A 23,697-nucleotide genomic window follows, 5' to 3' on the forward strand; every position below is an offset into this window, starting at 1 on the left:
CCAAAAGGGACTTGAGGGTCATGATTAACCACAAGATGAATACGAGCCAATGTGATGTTGCAGCTGGCAAAGTGAGCAAAACTTGCATCCATATATGCTTCTCTGGCAAATCCCAGGATGTCATCCTCCTGCTGTACTCAGCCTTGGTGAGGATGCAGCTGGAGTACAGCATCCAATTGTGGCCGCCACAGTTTAAAAAGGATGTGGAGAAGCTTGAGAGAATCCAGAGGACAGCTATACACATGATCAGAAGGCAGGAAAACAGGCATTATGATGAGAGGCTGAGAGCAATGGGACTCTTCAGCCTAGAAAAGCATAGGTTCAGGGGGGACCTGGTGACTGCCTATAAGTATATAAGGAGTGTACATCAGAATCTGGGCAAACAGAGTGCCCCATGGGACGCCAAGGTCAAATGGCCTGAAACTCCTCAAAGACTGTTTCAGGTTGGACATAAGGAGGAACTTCTTTACTGTCCAAGCCCCCAAGGCCTGGAATAGACTGCCACCAGAGGTGGTGCAAGCACCTACTCTGGAATCCTTTAAGGGTCGGTTGGATGTTTATCTTGGTGGGATCATAGATTCATAGATGTAAGGGTCAGAAGGGATCTCAATAGATCATTGAGTCTGACCCCCTGCATAGGCAGAAAAGAGACCTGGCTTCAGATGACCCCAGCCAGATGCCCATCTAACCTCCTCTTGAAGACCCCCAGGGTAGGGGAGAACACCACCTCCCTTGGGAGCCCATTCCAGACCTTGGCCACTCTAACTGTGAAGAAGTTCCTCCTAATGTCCAGTCTAAATCTGCTCTCTACTAGCTTATGGCCATTATTTCTTGTGACCCCCAGGGGTGCCTTGGTGAATAGAGCACCACCAATTCCCTTCTGCGCCCCCATGATGAATTTATAGGCAGCCACAAGGTTGCCTCTCAATCTTCTCTTGTGGAGGCTAAAGAGGTCCAGGTGCCTTAGTCTCTCCTCATAGGGCTTGGCCTGCAAGCCTTTAACCATGAGTGGCCCCTCTCTGGACCCTCTCCAAATTATCCACATCCCTCTTAAAGTGTGGCACCCAAAACTGGATGCAGTATTCCAACTGCGGTCTGACCAGTGCCCAGTAGAGGGGAAGTATCACCTCCTTGGTTCTGTTTGTAATGCATCTGCTGATGCACGATTAAGTGGCGTTAGCTTTGCTGATGACTTCATCACACTGACGACTCATGTTCATCTTGGAGTCCACTAGGACTCCAAGATCCCTTTCCGCTTCTGTGCTGCCAAGCAGGTAATTTCCTAGGCAGTAGGTGTGCTGGACATTTTTCCTTCCTAGGTACAGCACTTCGCATTTCTCCTTGTTAAATTGAATTCTATTGTTTTCTGTCCATTTGTCCAACCTGTCCAGGTCTGCCTGTAGTTGTTCCCTGCCCTCCAGTGTGTCAACTTCTCCCCACAGTTTTGTATCATCTGCACACTTGGACAGAGTACACTTCACTCCCTTGTCCAAGTCACTGATGAAGACATTGACGAGTATCGGTTCAAAAACTGAGCCCTGCAGGACCCCATTGCCCACGTTCTTCCAGCTCAATACTGACCCATCCACCACCACTATCTGGGTATGACCCTCTAGCCAATTTGTCGCCCACTGGACTGTGTAATCACCCAAGTCACAGCCTCTTAATTTGTTCACCAGTATGGGGTGGAATACCATATCAAAGGCCTTCCTGAAGTTTAAGTAAACAATATCTACCCCTACTCCTGCATCCAGGTGCTTTGTAACCTTATCATAAAAAAAGACTAGATTAGTCAGGCATGATCTACTTGCTACGAATCCATGCTGGTTTCCCCTCGGCATAATTTTTCCTGCTGGGCTCTCACATATGTGAGCCTTAATAATCTTTTCAAAGACTTTACCAAGGATGGAGGTGAGACTGACTGGCCTGTAGTTGCCTGGATCCTCCTTCCTCCCCTTCTTGAAAATAGGGACCACGTTGGCCCTTTTCCAGTCCTCTGGGACCTGGCCCGTGTGCCATGAGTGCTCAAATATTCTTGCCAGTGGCTGTGCAATGACATCAGCTAGTGCCTTCAGTACCCTCGGATGGAGCTCATCCGGGCCTGCTGACTTAAACACATCCGGTCCTTCCAAGTGACTGCACCATCTCGGGGTCAACGCTTGGTAGTCTGGTGCCCAGCTGTTGTCTGTCTATGAACCCATTGTGAGACTTGTTTTGCCCCTCATTTAGGAACACTGAGACAGAACTCATTGGGGAGTTCAGCCTTGTCCCCCTGTCTGTCACCAATTGCTTTCGCCCATTCAGTAGTGGTCCTATACTGCCCTGGGCCTTCCTTTTACTCCCTATATATCTGAAAAACAAATTTTTGTTATCCTTAACTTGGGATGCCATCCTCAGCTCCATGGTAGCTTTGGCCTTTCTAACTGCCTCCCTACAACTGCGAGCTGAGGAGGCATACTCCTCTTCAGTAATCTCTTCCCATTTCCACTGCTTATATGCCCACCTTTTTGCCCTTAGTCTGCTCTGGGTTTCTCTGATCAGTCAAGGAAGCCTCTTGGCCCCTTTCCCTCTTATCAGAATTGTCTCCCTCTGTGCCTGAAGGATCGTTTCCTTAAGGTACAGCCACCCTTCCTGGGTTCACATCTTGCCAAATCTCCTACTCTGCAGTGCGTCATTGGCTAAACACCTGAGCTTGCTGAAGTCAGCCTTCCTGAAGTCTAGCACTTCCACCCTACTAGTTACCTTTCCCTCTCTACAACTTATGGTGAATTCTATTATTTGGTGGTCACTGTCCCCCAGGTAACCACTAATCTATAGGTTCTGTATCATGTCATCCCCCATTGCCAATACCAGGTCCAGTACAGCATTCCCCCTAGTGAGACCATGTACCTCCTATGTCAGGTGGAGGTCCTGTACACAGGATAAGAACCTGCATGAACGGTGAGAATTTGCTGTCTGCATCTCCCAGCAGATGTCAGGGTAGTTCAGGTCCCCCATGACTACTGCTTCTCTAGTCTTTATGTTCTCCAAGAGCTGCCTCAGGAGTTCCAAATCTAGTTCTTCTCCTTGGTGTGGGGGTCTGTAGCAGACCCCTACCACCAAATCCCTTTCCCCTTGACCTCCATGTATCCTAACCCAGAATCCTTCTACTTTCTCCTCCTCTAATTCCATTTTGATAAGGATTGATGTATAATGCTCCTTGACATAGAGTGCAACCCCTCCTCCTCTCTTCCCTACTCTATCCTTTCTGTACAGCTTGTAGCCCTCAATGTGTACCACCCAGTTGTGGGTAGAGTCCCACCAGGTTTCTGTTAACACCACTAAGTCATAAGTGTTTTCTGCAAGCAGGAGTGCTAGTTCATCCTGCTTGTTCCCCATGCTCCTAGCATTAGTGTATAGGCACTTGAGTCCTGTGACTCGTGCCTTTGTTGCCCCCTGGCTCTGATGCCCAATGGGCCCCTTATTGTTTACCTGCTTATTGCTTACCTGTTCTATACTGCTGAATGTCCCATGGATTACAGGTTCCTGATGTTCTCCTTCTTCTGCCTTCCCATCCCCCATCTGAGCTAGATTAAAGCCTGATATAGGAGATCAGCCAACATGTTGGAGAAAAGACTTGGATCCTGTGACCCCAGCTGACTTCCTGCCCTTTGGGCAGGGGGCTGGACTCGATGATCTCCCGAGGTCCTTTCCAGCCCTAATGTCTATGAAATCTATGAAATCACACACTAAAAATAAAACACCCATAATAATATATTTTAATTTAATTTAAAAAATATTTTTGTCCTGATTTGTGTATTTGTGCTGTATATGCAGAAGTGATTGCATATGTGGGGATGTGTGTGTGTGTGTGTGTGTATGTGTGTGTGTGTGTGTGTGGGTATGGATGCCATGTAGTGCAGAGTAGCTGGCTGGTAGGCAAGAAAGTGGGGAAAGCAGAAGGGGTGGGGGGAGCAGAAGTGAGTGCAGTAAACAGCCTGTGCCAGTGTCCTGGGGCCAGCACTGACAGGGCCCAGAGTGGGGTGGTAGGAGTGTGGGTGTTGGCTGGCAGGGGTTTGTGGATTCAGGCTGGGCTGCACCAACAGGGAGAGGGGAGAGCTGACCCAGTCCAGAGAGCCCCTGCTGGCTGGGACCTCACACTCTTGCTGCCCTGCTCTGGGTCCCGCAAGCGCTGGCCATGGGACAGTGGGGCAGGCCTCATGCTCTTGTGTGGCTGCTGCTGGCTCCTGTCCAACTGCTTACTCCCCGTGCCCCCACCACAGCCCTGCAGTACAGGCGGGGATGAGCACACATCCTCCAACCCTGCATGCCCTGTGCTTACCCACCTGGACTGACCAGCGGCAGTGGGGATGGTGCTCAGAGCAGGGGAAAAGCACTCCCACCACTGGCACTCCCTGCTGCAGCCAGCTGGAGCCTACATGGGACTGTCCTGCCTCTTCACTGTGTCACCACAACAGAGAGCAGGCATAGGCAGCCCTGCATGTGCTCCAAGCAGCCACAATACAGGGCGCCAGCCACAGGGGTGGAGGGGTGCACTTTTCACCTGTGCCAAGCACCAGTTTGTTCCCTGCCACGCTGCTAGCCTGGGCCATGTGCTGACTCCAGATCACCCATAGGGGCCCAGTGCAGTTCATGGGAAAGTGGACCCCCACTTGCCACTGCCAGGCAGTGTTTGCTGTGGCTGCCCTCCCAGAGCTCACACTGCACTGGGCTGTGGTGCGGCTGTTTCACTGCAGCCTCTGTGCTGTCCTGTGGCTGCTCCACATGGCCATGGCTGGTGTGCTGGGGCAGGCAACCACAACAAACACCGCCCGGTGGCAGCAAGCAGAGGAGCTGCTTTCCTCCATGCTGAGCAGCAGTTCATGCCCCACTGCCACACCTCAGCCCCTACAGGTAACCGAGAGCCAGCACAGGGCCCAGGCTAGAAACAGTGCTGGGGAATGAACTGGTGCTCAGCATGGGGGAAAGGCAACATCCCCCTCCCCGTGGCTAGCATCCCATGCTGCAGCTGCTCAGAGCCCATGTGGGGCTGCCAGTGCCTGGTCTCAGTTGTGGTGATGCAGTGGAGAGAAAGGACAGCCCCATGTGGGCTCTGGCTGGCTGTAGCAAGGAGCACCAGTGGCGGGGAGAGGAGGGATGCTTTTCCCCCGTGCTGAGCACCATCCCCACCACTGATGCTCCGTCCAGACAGACCCCCCCAGTGCTGGCCCCAGGGTGACCAGCACAGACCCCACGCTCCTGCACAGCACTCACTTCCACTCCCCCCCTGCCCCCACTGCTACTTTCCCACCCACTTGCTGGCTCCTGGATTTATGGCCGGACCTTGGGGCTTAGCAGAAGCTGGCCTGGCCCCGAGGACTGGGGTGATCCCCATGGTCCTCCCTGCCCCCTCCCCCCACTTCTTTACTGAATTTCCCATGCTGGTGCAGGCATGAACATCCCCATGATCTCAGGTCAGAAGCCCCTGCTAGGCAGATATGTGAACTTCAGCTGGAGTTCAATTGCAGCCTTGGCTTTCCTGGTTCACTCCCTACAGGTCTGGACCAGTACAGAGTACTCCTCCTTTGGGGTGGATCCAGCCTTCCATCCTTTATGTCTCTCTTTTTAGATGCATTAGGTCCAGTAGTTCTCTGCGGAGCCAAGGGGGCTGCTGTGCCCTTTTGCTGCCTTTTCTCTGAGATGGGATAGGTATTGCTTGAGTTCCAGGATCGCTCCCTAGAGGAGCAACCACTCTTCCTGAACTCCCCTCCCCTTTGAGTCGAGGTCCCTTAGGGCCTCACCAACAAGCCTCCTGAGCTTGTCAAAGTCAGCTTTCCTGAAGTCTAGGACTTCTGCTTTGTTGACTGACTTGCCAGCTTTATGGCAGATGGTGAAGGTGATCAGCTCCTGGTCACGGTCTTCCAGCTTCCCTTCAATCATCGGGTCACTAAGTCATCCCCTGTTGCCAGTACCAGGTTGAGCAGCATTTTGCCTCTCATTGGTCCATAAATGTCTTGAGTCAGAGCTCATCCATACACATGAGGAAGTTTTGTGACCATTCAGATGTCAGGGTAGTTGAAATCTCCCATGACAACCATGCACTGGGAGCATGCAGCCTCAGCTAGTTCCCTGGTGAATTCCTGGTCAGCCTCTTGATCCTGGCTAGGAGGTCTGTAGTAGGCGTGCACCATTGTGTCCCCTGTGCCTTGCTCACCACGGATTTTAAGCCAGTGAGTCTCCAGTTATCTCCCCTGGGTGCCAATGCTAGTTTGCAGGGACTCATAGCTTTCCTTGACATAGAGAGATGCCCCCTCACCCCTTTTTTTCCACATTATCTCTCCTGTACAAAGTATAGTCATCTATACCTGTGGCCCAGTCATACGTGGAGTCCCACCAGGTCTCCGTTATCCCTATGAGATCCTAATCCTTTTTGTTTACAATTTGTTCGTTTTCTTTTCCATTAGATGGCAAACTCTCTTCCTCGAAGGAGTACTTCCAGCGGTAAGGGGAGGGAATTCCGGTGGCAAAGGCCAGAGGTTAGGGGCAGGACTTCTGGTTCCCAAGATGGTGACCATGTAGCCCTCTACAGCTTGCCAAAACTCAGTAAGCAGCCCTCTGCCCAAAATAATTGCCCACCCTGGAACTACTGTAACCCCCCAGGTCCTTTTCTGCAGAGCTGCTGGTTAGCCAGTTGGTCCCCATTCTGTACCTGTATGTGGGGTTCTTTTGTCCCAAGTACAGGATTTGCACTTATTCTTATTGAACCTCATGAGATTTCTTTTGGCCCAATCCTCCAATTTGTCTAGGTCACTGAATTCTAGCCCTACTTTCCAGCAGATGTACTACACTCTCAACTTAGTATCATCTGTGCATTTGCTGAGGATGCAGTCCATCTCATCTTCCTGATTGTTAATAAAAATATTGAACAAAACCAGCCCCAGGACTGACCCCTGGTACAATCCACTCTATACCAATTGCCAGCTAGACAGTGAGCCTTTGATTATTACCCATTGAGCCAGATAATCCAGCCAGCTTTCTATCCACCTTGCAGTCCATTCATCCAACCCATACTTTTTCAGCTTTCTTGCAAGAATATAGCTGGGGTATGGTATCAAAAGCCTTGCTAAAGTCAATGTGTATCATGTCCACTGCTTTCCCTGCATCCACATAGCCAGTCATCATAGAAGGTAATCAGATTAAATCAGGCATGACTTGCTTTTGGTGAATCCATGCTGATTGTTCCTGATCACTTTCCTGTCCTCCAAATGCTTAGAAATGTATTCCTTGAGGACCTGCTTCATGACTTTTCTGGCAACTGAAGTGAAGCTGACTGTGGTCTGTAATTTCCTGGATCCTTCTTCTTCCCTTTCTTAAAGATGGGCACTATATTTTTCCTTTTCGAGTCTTCCAGGACCTTCCCCAGTCACCATGAGTTTCAAAGATGATGGCTAGCAGCTCTGCAAATCACATCAGCCAACTCCTTCAGCGTCCCCAAATGCATTGTATCCAGACCCAGGGACTTGTATTTGTCCAGTTTTTCTAAATAGTCCCTAACCCGTTCTTTTAGAGCTGATCAGCTGCGAGCTACTCACCTTCTCCCCAAACTGTGCTGCCCACTGCAATAGTCTGGGAGCTGACCTTGCCTGTGAAGACAAAGGTAAAAAAGGCATTGAGTACGTCAGCCTTTCCCTCATCATCTGTCACTAGGTTGCCTCCCCCATTCAGTAAGGGACCCACAATTTCCCTGACTTTTTTCTTGTTGCTAACAAGCTTCTTGTTTCCCTTCATTTCTCTTGCCGGCTGCAACTCCAACATCCTCTGCAATACTTTAAACATGAAGTTCATCATGTTTATAATTCATTAAGGAGTCAATGTGTGATAGGCTTGCAGAAGGTAGGATTCTGAATGACAGCTAGCATGGCTTCATCGTGGTCAGGTTTCCAATTTCCAACTTCTCCAATTGTTGTTTCTTTCCATCTATTCATTCCCTCATCCCCTCAAGGAGCACCTTAGTTTTTCCTCCATCCACTTCTCTTCTTTTCTACAACTCTTTATAAAACTCTGCCTCTGTGTCCAACACTTTTGTGTGTTCTTCTATTTTGTTTCCTTCTTCCGTTCTCACTGCTTTTAGTTCTTTCCTTCTTTTCCTCAAGTTCACCAAAAAAATACTTATACCGCCTTTCCCTCTTCTCCACCCAAGATGCACTGGTCACAAAGATTTTCTCATCTGCTTTCCTTTTAAACAATTCTTCTATCCATCACTTCGTCTTTCAGTTCTTCTTTCACTCGGACTTCTCTTACCACTTCCTTTAATAATTCCTGCTTCCTTACCTACAGTTCTTCACACTCTTCCACCCTGTTCCTCACTTCTCTTTAACCAATATTTCTGAAAAATTCTTGTGTTCTATGTGTTATCATAGGTCTACCACTCCCAGACACTTTTGTAATATCTCTTCAGAGTCTTCCATCCTTTATACAGTTCCACATTGTGCCCCCCGGGCTTTATTCACTCCATAGGGTACCACCCTTTTGATGTCACCTTGCTCCAGGACCCTTAAGGGTAATGCGAGTGTTCTTTCTCCGCCTCGCCGCCCCCATTCTCGCCTGCCACGTCTTGCTGCACCGTCAATGAGGGGGGCCGTCTAGCGAGTCCCTCGTTGCCCGGGCCCAACCCAGCGGATGTACACGGGGTTCCAACCACCCCTGCACCCCGGCCTCACGCCACCTTCAGAAGCGGACCCTAAGGAGGAGGTACGTGGCTCCTCTTGCCCATCTGCAGCCTTTCCCTATACCTATCCCTTATACCTAAAGGGTCGAGCCTTTACATTTACAGGTTTGGCTCTGGACCCTCAGTCCCTAGGACCTTCATCCCTAATAGACACGGGCACCCGTGGTTCCGGTGGCGACCCCACCCCAATCGAGCTTCTCCCTCGGGATCCTTGCCACCCTGCCGTGCCCAGCATGCACCTGGTTCCCATGAGTCCTCCACAATGCCTCCTCTTCCCTGTCGTCTCGCCCGGATGCTGTCCGTCTGCTGCCAGCTCCTGGGAGCTGTTGCCGGTTCCCTCTCTCCGGCTCTTCCTGCTCCGGCCCCTTGTCCTTCCCTGGACACCACGGAGCTTCCCTCTCCTCTTCTGTCGTTGACGGATCTCCCTCTTCAGGGCCATCTGCCCCTTCCTCTGCAGCCACTTCCGCTTTTATCTTCACCGGCTGGCATCTGGTGCTGACGTCACCGGCCGGCCGCAGCTATATAAAGAGCCGGCTCACAAGCCGCATGGGTTTCGCTGGCACAACATCCCCTGCCACAGGTGAGTGTCTTGTTTCACCTCAGTCTCTGGGACACACATATTCTTGACAGACCTTCTCATTGTAATAATTGAACATTTAATTTCCACATCCCTTTCCCCCTACCTTCATGTTTTTCTAAACTCACGTCCATTCTCAGCATCTGGTGATCACTGAAGATCACGTCTAAGATCTCCTTCTTTCTAATCCCTAGCCCATTTGTCATTAATACAAAAATCAGTCTTCAACATCTGCCTCATACTCTATTCCATCCTCACATTCACCTTCTTACCAGTCCAGACATCTATTAAACCACCTTCCTTTATTATATTATTATATAATTAATTATTATATTAATCAGTATTTTTGATGAGCTGTCTAGCTATCCTTCCCCTCCATCCCCTCTCCTACCTCCCTCCTTGATAATGCAATTCAAATCCCCCACCAGAATTTGCTCCCTACCTCTACCTCTAATTTCTTAAACAGGGTGGTCCTTCCTTCCCTTTCAGCTGGTGTATATATATTAAAAATCTCTAACACTGTCTTTTCAAACTTCACCATCATCCATTGCAGTCTCCCTTCCACAATCACTTGTACTTGCCTCACTTCTACTTTCTCCGTCTTGAGCAAAATTGCAACTCCTTGCCCACCACAATGGTCCCCATCCCCTTCTCTTTACAAAATGCTTGTTATCCCTCTCACAGGATTCCATACTCCTGCAACCCACACTTCTGCAGAATACCGTGTCTGTTCCTCCTCCTTTCCGTATCATTCTCTGCTCTTTCCCTTCTCTCTCCTCTGTCATAAAGACACTTGTTCCACTTATCTTTCCTTCTTTTCCCTCTTCTGTTGCTAGCTGGCCACTTCGCCTACTAAAATTTCACTCTCTTCCTCCCTGGCTCTTCCATCTTGTAGTGTCTCCTTCACTGTCATGCATTCTGACAGAACATCTTCTTCCCCACTTTCCCTTTCCTGTCTGTGCTGCTTCTCTGTAGATCCATCTTCATTTGAGAAGGACCAGGGGCATCATCGCTGTACGTGTCCCTTTTCCCCACAAATAACACACTTCAGTATTTCTTGGCACTCCACCACCCTGTGCCCTTTCCTTTCATATCTGTAGCATATTGTATACCAGCAGCATGCAGCCAAGTGCCCTTCCTTCCCACACTTGCTACAGAGATTAGGCTGTCCAAAATACATTGTCAGCTCTTGGTGTGGCCCTACTTGGATTACTCTCAGTAAGTGCATTAACCCACCATGACTTCCATTATCCAACCTCATTACCACCCAAGCTCTCCATGATCCTGTCCATATACTGTTTTTATCATGCATCTTCTCAACATCCATACCTTTTTGTACATAATTCACCAACTATTTGTCTCTCCCCACTTCTCAAGTATGTCAGTGTACATTCAAATAATTATTGCCCTCTCTCTTGTCTTTGGTCCCGCAATAAAATTTATCCCCTTAAGTTCTTCTCTGTCATCTACTTCTGCATATGCCTTCCAAAAATGTTCATAGCCTTCATAATCTTCTCAGCTCCAATATAAAATTTCCCAAGACTTCCAGTTAAGAAAGGCAGCCAGGCTATTCAAATATTCCACTTTAACACCCAAAACTTCAAAAATATTTTTTAACTATAAATTTATGTCTATCATTGTCTAACTTGTCTTTTCTCCTTTCCCTGTTACTATTATTCTTATTCTTGGGTGTAGATTACCTGCCACTCTGCCTCTCTCTTCCTCCCATTTTCTTTCTCTTTGCAGATCTGATATATTCCTTTCACTAGTCTTCCTCTTCCCTTCAATCACTGTATCATTCCTCATTTCTCCCTCCTGACCTCCTCTAATTCTCTTCTCCAATTCTTCCTGCTTACTGGACTCTCCCCTCATTGCTTTCTTCAATAAAGCCTCCTCCAAAACTGCTGATTCTACCACACCGTTCTTTCCTACCTTATTTTCCCCTTCTTCCCCACCTTTGTCCATCCTCCATTAGACTCGGGATCTTTGCTTCTGCTCTCAGATTCACTTCTCATCTCCTGGTCCACTTTCTCTTCCATAACTCCCACTCTCGTCTCTAAGATCACCATGGATGCTCTTTCAGGCTACAAGAACTCCTCCTTCATCCTAGTACTTCATCACTATCCCCCCCCCAAGCTCTTCTAGTATCAATCCAGGCAGTATACTGGTCCTCCACCTAGCCACTACATTTGTTATTAACCAAAGGCACTGAGAAGTTATTCCACCACAAAGGAAGGCCAGTGCAACCCATCTGAACCCATTGTGCTCAGTTCCCCTCAGTGCCGACTCTTTTACAAGTATGGTGAGCTACTATCTTGAATAAATTTAGACTGCCCCATTACTCCCACAGCTGAGATGTGCCTTTCTATCCCATTTTCAGTCATCCCTGTTTCTTCACAAGTCTTAAATGCCTAGCAAATATCACAAATAAGGGCCCCAAGCAGTTCACCCAGAATCCCTGTCACCCCCTTTCTCAGCCTGTTGTATACGTTTAATGTAGCCCTGCTCTCCATGAGGTGGTGCCAAACTAGGTTGCCCTGCGCCTCATCTACATATACATTTTGGAGTACCCTAGTACTTACGAGTGGAACCAGGGTTCTTGTCACAAGTGGGGGCCTAATTAGCACATAGATCATTTGTGGAGGGATATATGGAATACACAAACATATTAAGCAGTGCTGAACTATGGGATCACCATGGCTTTACATACTGTTGACTCTTCTGGAGCCCAGCCAATGAAATATATGGTAAATCATGAGTCTTTGAACTAATATAATGTATATTTGTTATTAGTAACATGCATAATCTATTTGGCTAAGATCAACTGCAGTTTTACCTGCCTGGGAAAAGCCAGAAAGACTGAGGAAGGGACTGGAAAGGATGGAGTGGATGGTGTGAAGACAGATCACCTGGACAGAGATCTTAAACAAGCAAGGAGAAGAGAACTAGCTGAGAAAGAATCATGACAGAAGGAAGAAGGCTCCTGGTAAGTGCTCAGACTGTCCCTAAATACCAGCCCAGAACTTTGAGCCAGATGTGATGGATTCAAGCCAGCTAGTGCTGCAGTACATCTTGAAAGTAAATCCTAGAGATCTAGTCAGGCTGGCAGCCTCACCTGGAAGGCTGGACTGGACTTCATGTACAAGGACTGCCAGCTCTTCAAGGATTTCTGGGACAGGTACAAAAGGAAGAAAGAGGCCCCAGGACTTTTGTTCCTTCACTTTGGAGAGCTGGAGGGGAACCAAGAGCATGTAGTGATTGTGAAGATGTTTAACCTGGCAGTGAAGGAAGAAGACATAAAAATCCAACTCATAAGCTACTGCAAAAAGGTGGGCGAGGTCAAAGAGGCCACTTTGACAGACAAACTGAAAGACAGACTGAAAGACTGAAAGACAGACTTTTTTCCTTTTTCTAAAAGTTTATTAAGGGAAAGCGGGGAGTAATACAGCAAAACAAAGTGGACCAGGAGATGAGAAGTGAATCTGAGAGCAGAAGCAAAGATCCCGAGTCTAATGGAGGATGGACAAAGGTGGGGAAGAAGGAGAAAATAAGGTAGGAAAGAACGACGTGGTAGAATCAGCAGTTTTGGAGGAGGCTTTATTGAAGAAAGCCCACAAAGGGCCTAGGTGCAGAGGACAAAGCCTGGAGTTAGCCTGAAAGGCTTGCCCTCACAGGCAAAAACAAAAAAATTCAGTAGCACAGGAAACCGGCTGGGGGGGGCAGTGTTGCAGCATGAAAGCCAAAACAGGCACCCTCAATGCCGCAGAGCACCCCCTAAATGGGGCGACATGCCTGGAAGATGAGTACTGTTTGCTGGAAAACCACATGTGGGAATTGCAGTGACAAAACTTGCCCAGACCAAAAACTGGAAGAGTAACAGGGCAACATCAGTACCAGCCCCAGTGAGCTGACTCCTTCAGCTCTGGAGGGTGGCCATCTTGTAGTTTCATAGTTTCTAGGGTTGGAAGGGACCTGAGTAGATCATCTAGTGCAACCCCCCGCCATGGCAGGAAATAATACTGGGGTCAAACAACCCCAGCAAGATGTTCATCCAACCTCCTCTTAAAAACCCCCACAGTAGGAGCCAGGACCACCACTCTGGGAAGTTGGTTCCAGATCCTACCCGCCCTGACCATGAAGTAGTGCTTCCTGATATCTAGCCTAAACCTACCCTCTGCCAGCTTGTGACCGTTATTCCTGGTCACTCCTGGCAGTGCACAGGGGAACAGGGACTCCCCCAATGCCTGCTGATCCCCCCTGACTAGTTTATAACAGGCCACTAGATCCCCCCTCAGCCTTCTCTTGTGGAGGCTGAACAGGTCAGGTCCCATAGCCTCTCCTCATACGGCCTGCCCTGCTGTCCCCTGATTATGTGAGTGCCCCTCCTCTGTACCCTCTTGATGCTGTCCACATTCCTCTTGAAGTGCGGCACCCAGAACTGGACACAGTACTCCAGTTGCGGCCTGACCAGTGCTGCACACAGGGGGAGGATCACCTCTTTGGACCTGCTTGAGATGCGGTACGGTTGGCCTTCCTGACTGCCTCCCCACACTGCCAGCCCATGTCCATCTTGGAGTCAATGATGACTCCAAGATCCTTTTCCGCCTCCGTGCTGACAAGAGGGGAGTTCCCCAATCTGTAGGTATGGTGCCGGTTTTTCCTCCCCATGCCGATTGTTCCTCCTCTTGGCCTAGCCAAACAGAAAGTCCACCAGGCAAAAGCAAGACTTTGTCGACAAGACTCTCCTGGAAAACATGCAGGAGACAGGAGCCGAGAAGAGGCCAGGAAGTCTTGTAAAAAACTCAGCAGGTAACCTGTTGAGGCCTGGGGCTTTGCCAGAGGTGAGGCCAGCTGTGGCAGCTGCCAGCTCTGCCAGAGTCACTTCCTGCTCAAGATTGCTGGCCTCCAGGGCACAAAGATGTGGCAGACCCACATGAAGTTCCCATGGTGGCATCAGGGCAGGACGGCTCAGCCGAAAACAGGTCACTATAGAAGGCAACGGCATGCTCATGTACTTCACCCGGGTCAGTGATTATCCAGCCCTCAGGGGTCTTGAGACGATCTAAAACTTTGCTCGCTGCCCACTGTCACTTCAGGTTGAAGAAGAAGCAGGTTGGGGCATCTGTTTCAGCCAGCTCTTGGCAGCAAGCGCGGATCCTCACTCCATGGGCCGCACTCTCTGCCAAGTCATGCAGGCACTTCCTACAGAACCGGAGGCTGTCACGCAGCACCGCAGCACCACTGGCAGCCAGCAGGGCAGCCTCAAGCTCTACCACATCTTCCTCCAGCTCTCTGATACAATGGTAGAGTTCATTTGTGGCCACCTGGGTGTAGTGCTGGCAAAAATCCCAGATCTGTACCTTGCCCACATCCCACCATAGCTTCCAGGAGGAGTAATTCAGCCTTGTTGCCTCCCGGCCCCACCAAAAGTTGGCAAAGCAGTCCTGGAAGTAAGAGTCTTAAAGCAGGCTGATGTTGAAGCACCAAAAGGTTCAGATTCATGTTCAGGTTCTTCCTGGCAGGCTCAATTCACAGCAAGCAAGGCCATAATTGGACAGCCCTGAAGGAATGATGCGGCCACTGTGTAGAAGTGGCAGATGGTGCCTGGTGACAAAGGCAGTCGAGGTGGGCCATAGCGAGATCACCGGCACTTATTCTGGCCCAGGTGTACTGACACATGTTGGGGTGCAGGGCTTGCCAAACATCAATGAGGCCTGCAGTCTCCAAGATGGACTGCAGCCTGCAGGCTGAGGGGAGGCAAGGCTCAGGCCCTGTACAGTTGAGCAGGGTGCCAGTGATACAATTAAAAGTCCCCACCTACAGAGGAGCAGGTCATAATCCTCACTAATCTTGTGCAAAAGGATGGCCAAGTTCCCAAAGAATGTGAACCTCTCCCAGCCATCAGTAGGTGCATAAACATTGAGAAGTAGGTGGTGGTGTGCTAGAGTGATGCAGACAGTCAGCAGGTGGCCAAGGACAATCTCCCACCCCACTGTTGTGTCATGCTGTATTTGTGATGATAGGAGAGTTGCAATCCTGGCACCAAGGTTGGTGCTGTGACTCAAGAACAAAGTGGCCTTGCCAGGCAGCGTGCCAAGCCAACTGGTTGAGCTGTCAGAATGCATCTCCTGGAGGAAGGTGACAGCCAGCCATTTCTGGTGCAGGAGCTCCAGGGCGGCCTCCTGTTTCACCAGATTGACAGCTGTTCATGTTAAAAGTACCAATGGCTGTGGCTGCCATGGGTGTGGGTATGGGAGAGGAAGAGTGAGGTAAGGTGTAGATAGAAGAGCAAAAAGCAGAGACAGGTCAGAAAAGGCCTATCATGCCCTACTGTACTCTAGGGACCCCACCAGGCCCAACTCATCTCTCACCCACTGTGCGAGCTTCTCCAGATGGTAAGCCATCTGCCGAGTGCCTAGATCCTATTGCATAAGTTTAGCCACAGGTCTGGCAGCCTTGATAAAAACTTTAGGATCTGCACACCATTGGGTGATGCACCCCGCTATGTTCTTCTGTCCTTTAGTCTGTTTCGAAAAGGTCAGGAGTCCTCCATAGTTGGGACCAACTTGTGGGGAGGGGGGTCTGCCAACATGGGCTGCACATTTCCGACAGATGAACAATGAGGCTGCACCCTAGTTGGGAGCTCAGCATCTATACCCATCAACCTCCTCTGATTATCCAGGTCAAGGTCTGGATCTCAGAGAGCAATCCCCACCTTCTTGGGGGAGGGGGGGAAGAGAGGTCACCTTGCTCTTGAGGTCACTTGCAACACTCAGAAAGCTGGATCTCCATCTCACTAGCCTCCTCATCTATTTCAGTAGCCTGGATGTGACAAAGAGGGCAGCAGAGGAGTCAAATCTCCAGAAGAGAGACATTGGGTCAGATCTCCAGAAGAGAGACATTGTGCATAGCTCTTATTGCCACCAGCCTTCAGAAGCTGGGAGACAGGTGAGGGGTTAGTCACCCCTATCTTCGCCTCCCCTACCTCCAAGCTGCCCTCATCCCTGGTCAACAGAGTCATTGACATACAGCCAGAGCAGGCCAGGCTCTCCAGCAGGGCCCCCCCCAGCTGAGGAAGGTCTCAGTGGGGATGGGGAGTCCTGAATGGTCCCTTTCACTTTCTTCTTTGTGGCAGGTGGCCCACGCTTCATAGAGGATGGGTCAGACTGCTTCTGGCCTGGCTCCCCAGGGCCATCCACCTCAGTCAAGGTCACAGTGGAGGGCAACTGAGAGGAGACCTGAGCCCCATCATGTGACAGGGCCTTGGTGCCACAATCATTGACCACCCCAACCACCTCAATCAGGGCAGACAGGGCAAGCGGGGGGGGGGAAGTGGAGGCATCAGCCTCTCCACCTGGTGGTGTCTCTGTACCGGTGGGAGTGGGCAGGGAGGGTTGGGGCCTAGTCCCAGCCTATCTGTTGGATGGCACTCACACCAGAGACTCCAGCCCCTTCAGATGGAACAGGGTAGAAGGAGGTCAGGAAAAGCTTCCAGCCTCACTGGGTGGGGCCTGCATCCCATCAGCGGATGTGCCATCCGTCAGCACCGCTGTAGTTGCCAATGTTCTGGCCAACCTCCCCCGTGGGCACTGGGCTTCTAGGTGGAAAGAGCTACTACACTGAAAACAAGTGGTATCCCCAAAGGAAAAATAGATCACATACTTTTTCCTGTTGAACATGAGGCTCAAGAACTAAGGCACAGACTGTAGGCCCTCCCAGGGGAGCATGAAAACCTGCCTTTGAAAAGACAGGACATGCCTCAGTTTTGGGTTCTTACTTCCTATTGTCAGTCGGTGAAAGGGACTCGTAAGAGCCCAATAGGGCTCAGGTTCCTTGGCCAGCTCCCAATTGGTCACATGTGGGGGCACATTAGAAACCACCAACCTCACTGCTGGGGTGTTTAGGGGCATAACAAAATTGGTTCTCCCCACTACAAAGTCCTGACCATCCAGAAGAGATTTTCACCAGTTAGGAGGAGTGGTTGGACAAGTTCCTAAAAGAGTCACACATGGAAGTGTTTGTAAAAGCAATGAATATGAGAATAGATGAGGAGGGAGCACAGGAGGAGCAGAAGACAGAGAGAAAGCCTGTCAAGATAGAAGCTAACATCAGACAGATGACCTGGACTTCCATCAACAATTTCTTTGCCTCTATCTTTTTAAGCAGGGGCTGGGGCATCCCCCCCACTGGGATCCACAACGGACCCAGGGGAGGCGCTGCCAGGCCCATGGTCAGTGAGAACCTAGGCAGGGAACTTCTGGTGGGACTACAAGTGTTTAAATAAGCAGGTCCTGATGATCTCCACCCCAGAGTGCTGAGGGAATTAGCAGAAGTCACTGCGGGACCCCGGCACAGCTTTATGGTGCTCTAGCGAGGTGCTAAAGGACTGGAATAGAGCCAATGCAGTCCCCATTTTCAAAAGAGGGAGGAAGGAGGACCCATGAAACTACAGGCCCATTAGTCTTACCTTGGTCCTGAGGAAGATCTTTGAGAAAATAATCCAGGAGCACATCTGTGAGGGACCAGCAGGGGAGATCATGCTTAGGAGCAATTAGCATGGGTTCATTCAAGGCAGGTCCTGTCAGGCCAACCTGGTGGCCTTCTATGACCAGGTCACAAAATCCTTGGATGAAGGTGTCGTGGTGGATGTAGTCTTTCTGGACTTTCAGAAGGCCTTCGACACTGTCTCTCACCCCATTCTCATTAAAAAAAATTAGGCAACTGTGGTGTCAATGCTTACACAGTCAGGTGGGTCAAACTGGCTGGAGGGCCGCACCCAGGGAGTGGTGGTGGATGGGTCTTTTTTTTACTGGGAGGGATGTGGGCAGTGGAGTCCTCCAGGGCTTGGGTCCTCAGGCCCACACTGTTCAACATCTTCATCAGCAACTTGGATGAGGGGGTAAAAAGCACCTTGTTCAAGTTTGCAAATGACACTAAGATGTGGAGAGAAGTGGGCACATTGGAGGAGAGGGACAGGCTGCAACTAGATCTAGACAGGTTACAGGGGTGGGCTGATGAGAACAGGATGGGATTTAATACTAACAAGTGCAAGGTACTGCACCTAGGGAGGAAGAACCAGCAGCATACTTACAGTCTGGGGAACTCCCTTCTAGTCAGCACAAAGGCAGAAAAGGATCTTGGTGTCTGTCGCAGGGCACTTAGGTGCCTGCTCCTGAAAGAGCAGAAACTGCCTGGGGAGAGCCCAAAGAGCCAGACAGGAGTGCAGGTACATGTTGCCATGGCAACCAGCTAACAAGGAAATTAGCTGGCACCTGCATCTGGTCAGCTGGCCAGAAGGGGCAGGGTCCTGGGCCCATATAAACTCCAGGACAGGGACTAGGAGGGAGTTCTCTGCTGGTAGCCAAGGGAGAAGGAGCCCTCCTAGAGCAAGTAAAAGCAAGAGGCCTGACTAAGTTCTGCGCTGGGTAATGTAAAGAGGCTCAGAACACCTTATGCAGCTTGTGTTATGTTATAGCCCAGGGGCTAATGTTTTGTTTGCTGTTGTATAAAACCGATGGTTTGGGTGAGGCTATTTGGGGAAGGAGAAGCGCTCATTGGGGACCCACAGCAGCATAAGGACCCCAGCGCCAGAGAGGGCATGGCATTTTTCTGGTGCACCGACGCCAGTGCTTAGGGGCATAGAGAGAGGGCTGCAGAGAGCCCAGCACTAAGGGGCCAAATTATAACAAGCCCTAGGCAAGACAACGCCAGTACTATCTATGAGGCTTGGGGTGTGGTAAAGGAGCAGTTGGAGCCACGCATCTAACCCATAAGGGTAGGGTGCCCTGAAACATCCATTGTAAAACAGGACCCACAAGGGCTCCAGGAACCCATAGAGTTCAGGGAGCCTATCAAACCATGTCCAAGAGGACTTAAAGACAGCCTTCCTATTTTTATATTTTCCATCAGAGATGTGGCAGGAAAGAACTGAGGGTGCCCATTGGGCCAAACTGGCATGGTCGAGGGACCTTAGGAGATCACAGCCGTCCTTGAGGACTCTATCCCATGACAGTATCATTATGGATTCCAAAATGAATATGGGCTGCCAATGTGGGGACATGATCAGGAAGGCTGACCGTACCTGGTCATGCATTCACAGATGCATCACGAGCAGGTCCAAGGAGGTGATCCTCCCCCCGGTCAGGCTGCAGTCGGAGTACTGTGTCCAGTTCTGGGCACCGTACTTCAGGAGAGATGTGGCCCTCTTCTGTACCCTCTCAATGCTGTCTACTCACATGATCAGGGGGCAACCAGGCAGGACCTACGAGCGGAGGCTATGGGATCTGAATCTGTTCAGCCTCCACAAGGGAAGGCTGAGAGGAGATCTGGTGACTACCTACAAACTGGCCAAGGGGGACCGGCAGGCTATGGGAGAATCCCTGTTCCCCTAAGCACTACCAGGAGTAACAAGGAATAACAGCCATAAGTTGACCGAGCGTAGATTCTGCCTAGATATCAGGAGGCACTACTTCATGGTCAGGGCAGCTAGGATCTGGAACCAACTTCCAAGGGAAGTGGTGCTTGCTCCTAACATGAGGGGTCTTCAAGAGAAGGCTAGATAAATCACCTAGCTGGAGTCATTTGACCACAGCATTGTTTCCTGCCTATGGCAGGGGGTTGGACTTGATGATCTGCTCAGGTCCCTTTCAACCCTACCAAATATGAAACTATGACAGACAAAAGGTAAACCAAAATCTTAAACCCTCCCCCCCACCCTGGAACAATGGTGGGGTGGGTCCCCCCATGGGTCCTTGTTGCAAAGAAGGCTAACAGCATACTGAGCTGTATCAGTAGAATTGTTGCCAGCAGGTCAAGGGAAGTGATTATTCCCCTCTATTCAGCATTGGTGAGGCCACATCTGGAGTATGGTGTCCAGGTTTTGGGGGCCCCCACTACAGAAAGGATATGGATAAATTGGAGAGAATCTAGTGGAGGGCAACAACAACAACAAAATTGGATGGGGGCTGGGGCACATGACTTATGAGGACAAGCTGAGAGAAGTGTCCTTATTTATTCTAAAAAAGAGAAAAATGGGAGGGGATTTAATAACAGCCTTCAACTACCTGAAAAGGGGTTCAAAAGAGGATGGAGCTAGACTGTTCTCAGTGGTGGCAGATAACAGAACAAAGAGCAATGGTCACAAGTTGCAGCAAGGGAAGTTCAGGTGAGATATTAGGAAGAATTCTCACTAGGAGGGTAGTAAGACACTGGAACAGGTTACCCAAAGTAATTGTGGAATCTCCATCTGGCTACACAAAACTTGTCTAGTATGATCTAGTTGGGGATGGTCCTGCTTTGAGCAGGGTGTTGGACTAGATAGCCTCCTGAGGTCCCTTCCAACCTTAATTGTCTCTGATTTTAAGCAAAATGGAAAGAAGCACATAAGGTGCAGTTGCTATACAAAATGCAAAAACTATACCAGCAGAGCATGCTAGGATTCAAAGTGAAAGAAAAAAGAAATCAAGGAAACTAAAGGGAAATTAAAACAAGGAGAGAAAAAAAGAGTGTTTCTGGTACAAACACAAAGCTGAAGGAAAATGGAGAGTTGATGGAGTACTTCAACAAGATCAGAAGAGGAGGGAAAGAGGGAATAAAAGGCAACTCTGGGATGATAAAGGAAAAGACGATGCCTTAAAAGCAGCCACACTGAAATGAAAGATTTCTACCGAGAACTACACAGACAGAGGTAGAGCCAGAGGCCAGACAGATCTATCTGGAAGGACTGCAAAACAAGATAATGAAAGAAGACCAACAACAACTGGAAGAAAACTGGAAGGACAGGAAGTTCAGTAAACCCCAAAACATTTTAGAAATGGAAAAACACCAGGAAAAGACAAACTGCCAAAATAATTCTATATAACTTCCTGGGACTGATTGGGACCAGACCTGATAGAAGTCTACAATGAGAGAAGGAAAGAAAGAAAACTTGAAAAGAATAAAAAGGAGGAAAAGTAACACTGATATTTAAGAAAAGGGGGCTGCGACCCCCAGGCTTCGACTAGCTGCTTTCGGGCAACTTTGGTCTCTTGGCGGATGTCACACCCCTTCGGGGCCAGTTTGTCATCAAGGTAGTCCTCTCCTTCCGCGTCGCCAACTCCATTCTCGCCTGCCACATCTTGGTGTTCCTCAGTAGGCAGAACTAGTTAGCGGGTCCCTCGGTGTCCCAGGCTAGGGCCAACAGTTGCTCACGGGGCTCCACCACCCCTACAGCCCGGCCTCAAGGCACCTTCGATGGACTGCCTAGCCATTATCTGCGGTCTTCCTCGCGGATCACATTCACCACTCTGCATCCCAGAGCCAATGGCAGGAGGCTCTGCTTGCTCCATGGGCTAGTTCCTGCAGCGCTTCACTCCTCGATCCCATCCCACAGGGAACCTTCCCTACTATAGCCCCTACCAAGGCTTCCCTGCAACCCTGCCACAAGGACATATCCCTATAGACTCTGCCCCTGGCTTGGGGTAGTCCAAAACAAAACAAATACACCTCCACCACCCGCAACCAATTCCCCAGCCCTGGACCCTGAAGGGGAGGGATGACTCTCCACTCTGTTCGTCGCTCCCTGAACTAGGTCCAATCCATCGCTTAGCACCCCAGGCCCCAGCGGCGATCCCCACCCCAATTGTAACCCCCTTCAGGGCTGCCCCCAGGGTCTTTGCCTCCTGGCGTGTCATCCTCCGTGCTCCGCCATCCCAGCAGTCCCACCTGGGTCCTGCTGCGCTCTAGGATGCCACTCCCACCCTCCCTTCACTCGGCCAGCCCGTCGCTCCTCTGTTGTTCAGCAGGGGTCTTCGAAGGGGTGCTTGCTCCTCTCTCCCCAGCCAACGTTACCTCCAGTTTGTTGGTCTCCTCGGGGTCTGTTTGTGGAGTCCACTCTACCGCCGGCGTTGGCTGCAGCTCCATCTCCTGGCTATCCGCCCCCTCCGCAGCTGTGGCCACCATTTTTATTTTTGCCGGCTGGCGTCTGACACTGACGTCACCGGCCAGCCACAACTGTACAAAGAGGTGGCCAATGAGCCATGCGGGTTCCTCACTCCACTCCACATGCACCTCATCCCGAGCTGCTGATGAGTGCCCTGTATTACTTTGCCTCCCAGGACAGGGGCAAAACCCAGACAAAAAAAATGGGAAACCAATAACTTGGTTAAACTTTGACTACAAGCTCCTGACCAAAGGGATAGTGAATGGACTAAAAGATGTAATCAGGAAAATGGTAGAAGAGGATCAAATATGCACAGTCCCTGGGAGGAGGATTCATAAGGCCATGATACATCTAAGAAACACCATGCAATATTGCAAAGAAAGAAACCCAAACATGGCAATAGTAAACAAAGACCTGGAGAAAGCCTTTGGTAATGTCGACCGTGAATTCCCATGACAAATGCTGGAAAAGCTGGGGATCCCTGCAGGATTCCTTGATTGGCTTAAGATGCTGTAACAGGTGCAAAAAGTCAAGTCTTAACAAATGAATACCCAATGAAGCTATTAGAAGTGAGAGTGGGGATGAGGCGGGGTGCCCCCTCGCCCCACTACTCTTAATCCACATGATAGAACTGCTAGTAGAATGAATATAGAATGATGCCAGCATGTAGAAATACAGATACTGGGAGGAAGCAGGAGACAGACCAAGTACATTGCATATATGGAGGACATAAATACGTTATGCAGGAACCAATGGCCTGTCAGGGAAGCAATAAACCATGTTCAACTTTAAGAGGCTGAAACTCAACACTGAAAGTACTTGTATGGTAAGCAGGGAAATGGGATACCCATCAGGGGTGGAGGGCACAGTCCTAAAATAAGGGATAACGGTACTAGAAGTACATTTCAAAGCAGATCTTGGTATGGCAGAATGCTGCTGCAAGGGTCAATCAAAAACTGGGACTCTGGGGTGGGCAGAGATTAACCTTAAGAGAAAGCTGAGGCAGGCAAAAGCCATGATTTTGCCCATGATTTTATATACAGGATTGGTGTTCCCCCCTACATAGAGTACAGCTTGTGCAATACAGAGGAGCATGTGCATGCATTTCCAGGCGGTCACAACAGGAAAAACCAACATGGGACACATTATACAAACAGGAGAAACAGAGGCAGAGACTTCCCAGATGCATTTCTGTTCATAATGGCCAAGTAATTAATAAGCCTGTGTTGTAATTCAGTAATGAAAGGGAAGTCCAAAGCAACATGCTTTGTCATATAGTTTGGAGGAAGACCATGGAGGAAATGGGGAATAGGAGACTACCCATCCATGTGGTCATGGGCATGACAGCCCCCTAAATGGTATCTAGTAATAGCTTTCCAAAACTGATATATTTTACAGCAGGTAGAACTGGATGAAATAAAAGACCATCACAAGATCCAGCAAAAGTTGTGTGCGAGAGAGAACAGCTCGAGTTGGGAAACTCTCCGCAGAGAA

This window comes from Crocodylus porosus, unplaced genomic scaffold, assembly GCF_001723895.1.
Source record: "Crocodylus porosus isolate Cpor-Errol unplaced genomic scaffold, CroPor_comp1, whole genome shotgun sequence".
NCBI lineage: Eukaryota > Metazoa > Chordata > Crocodylia > Crocodylidae > Crocodylus > Crocodylus porosus.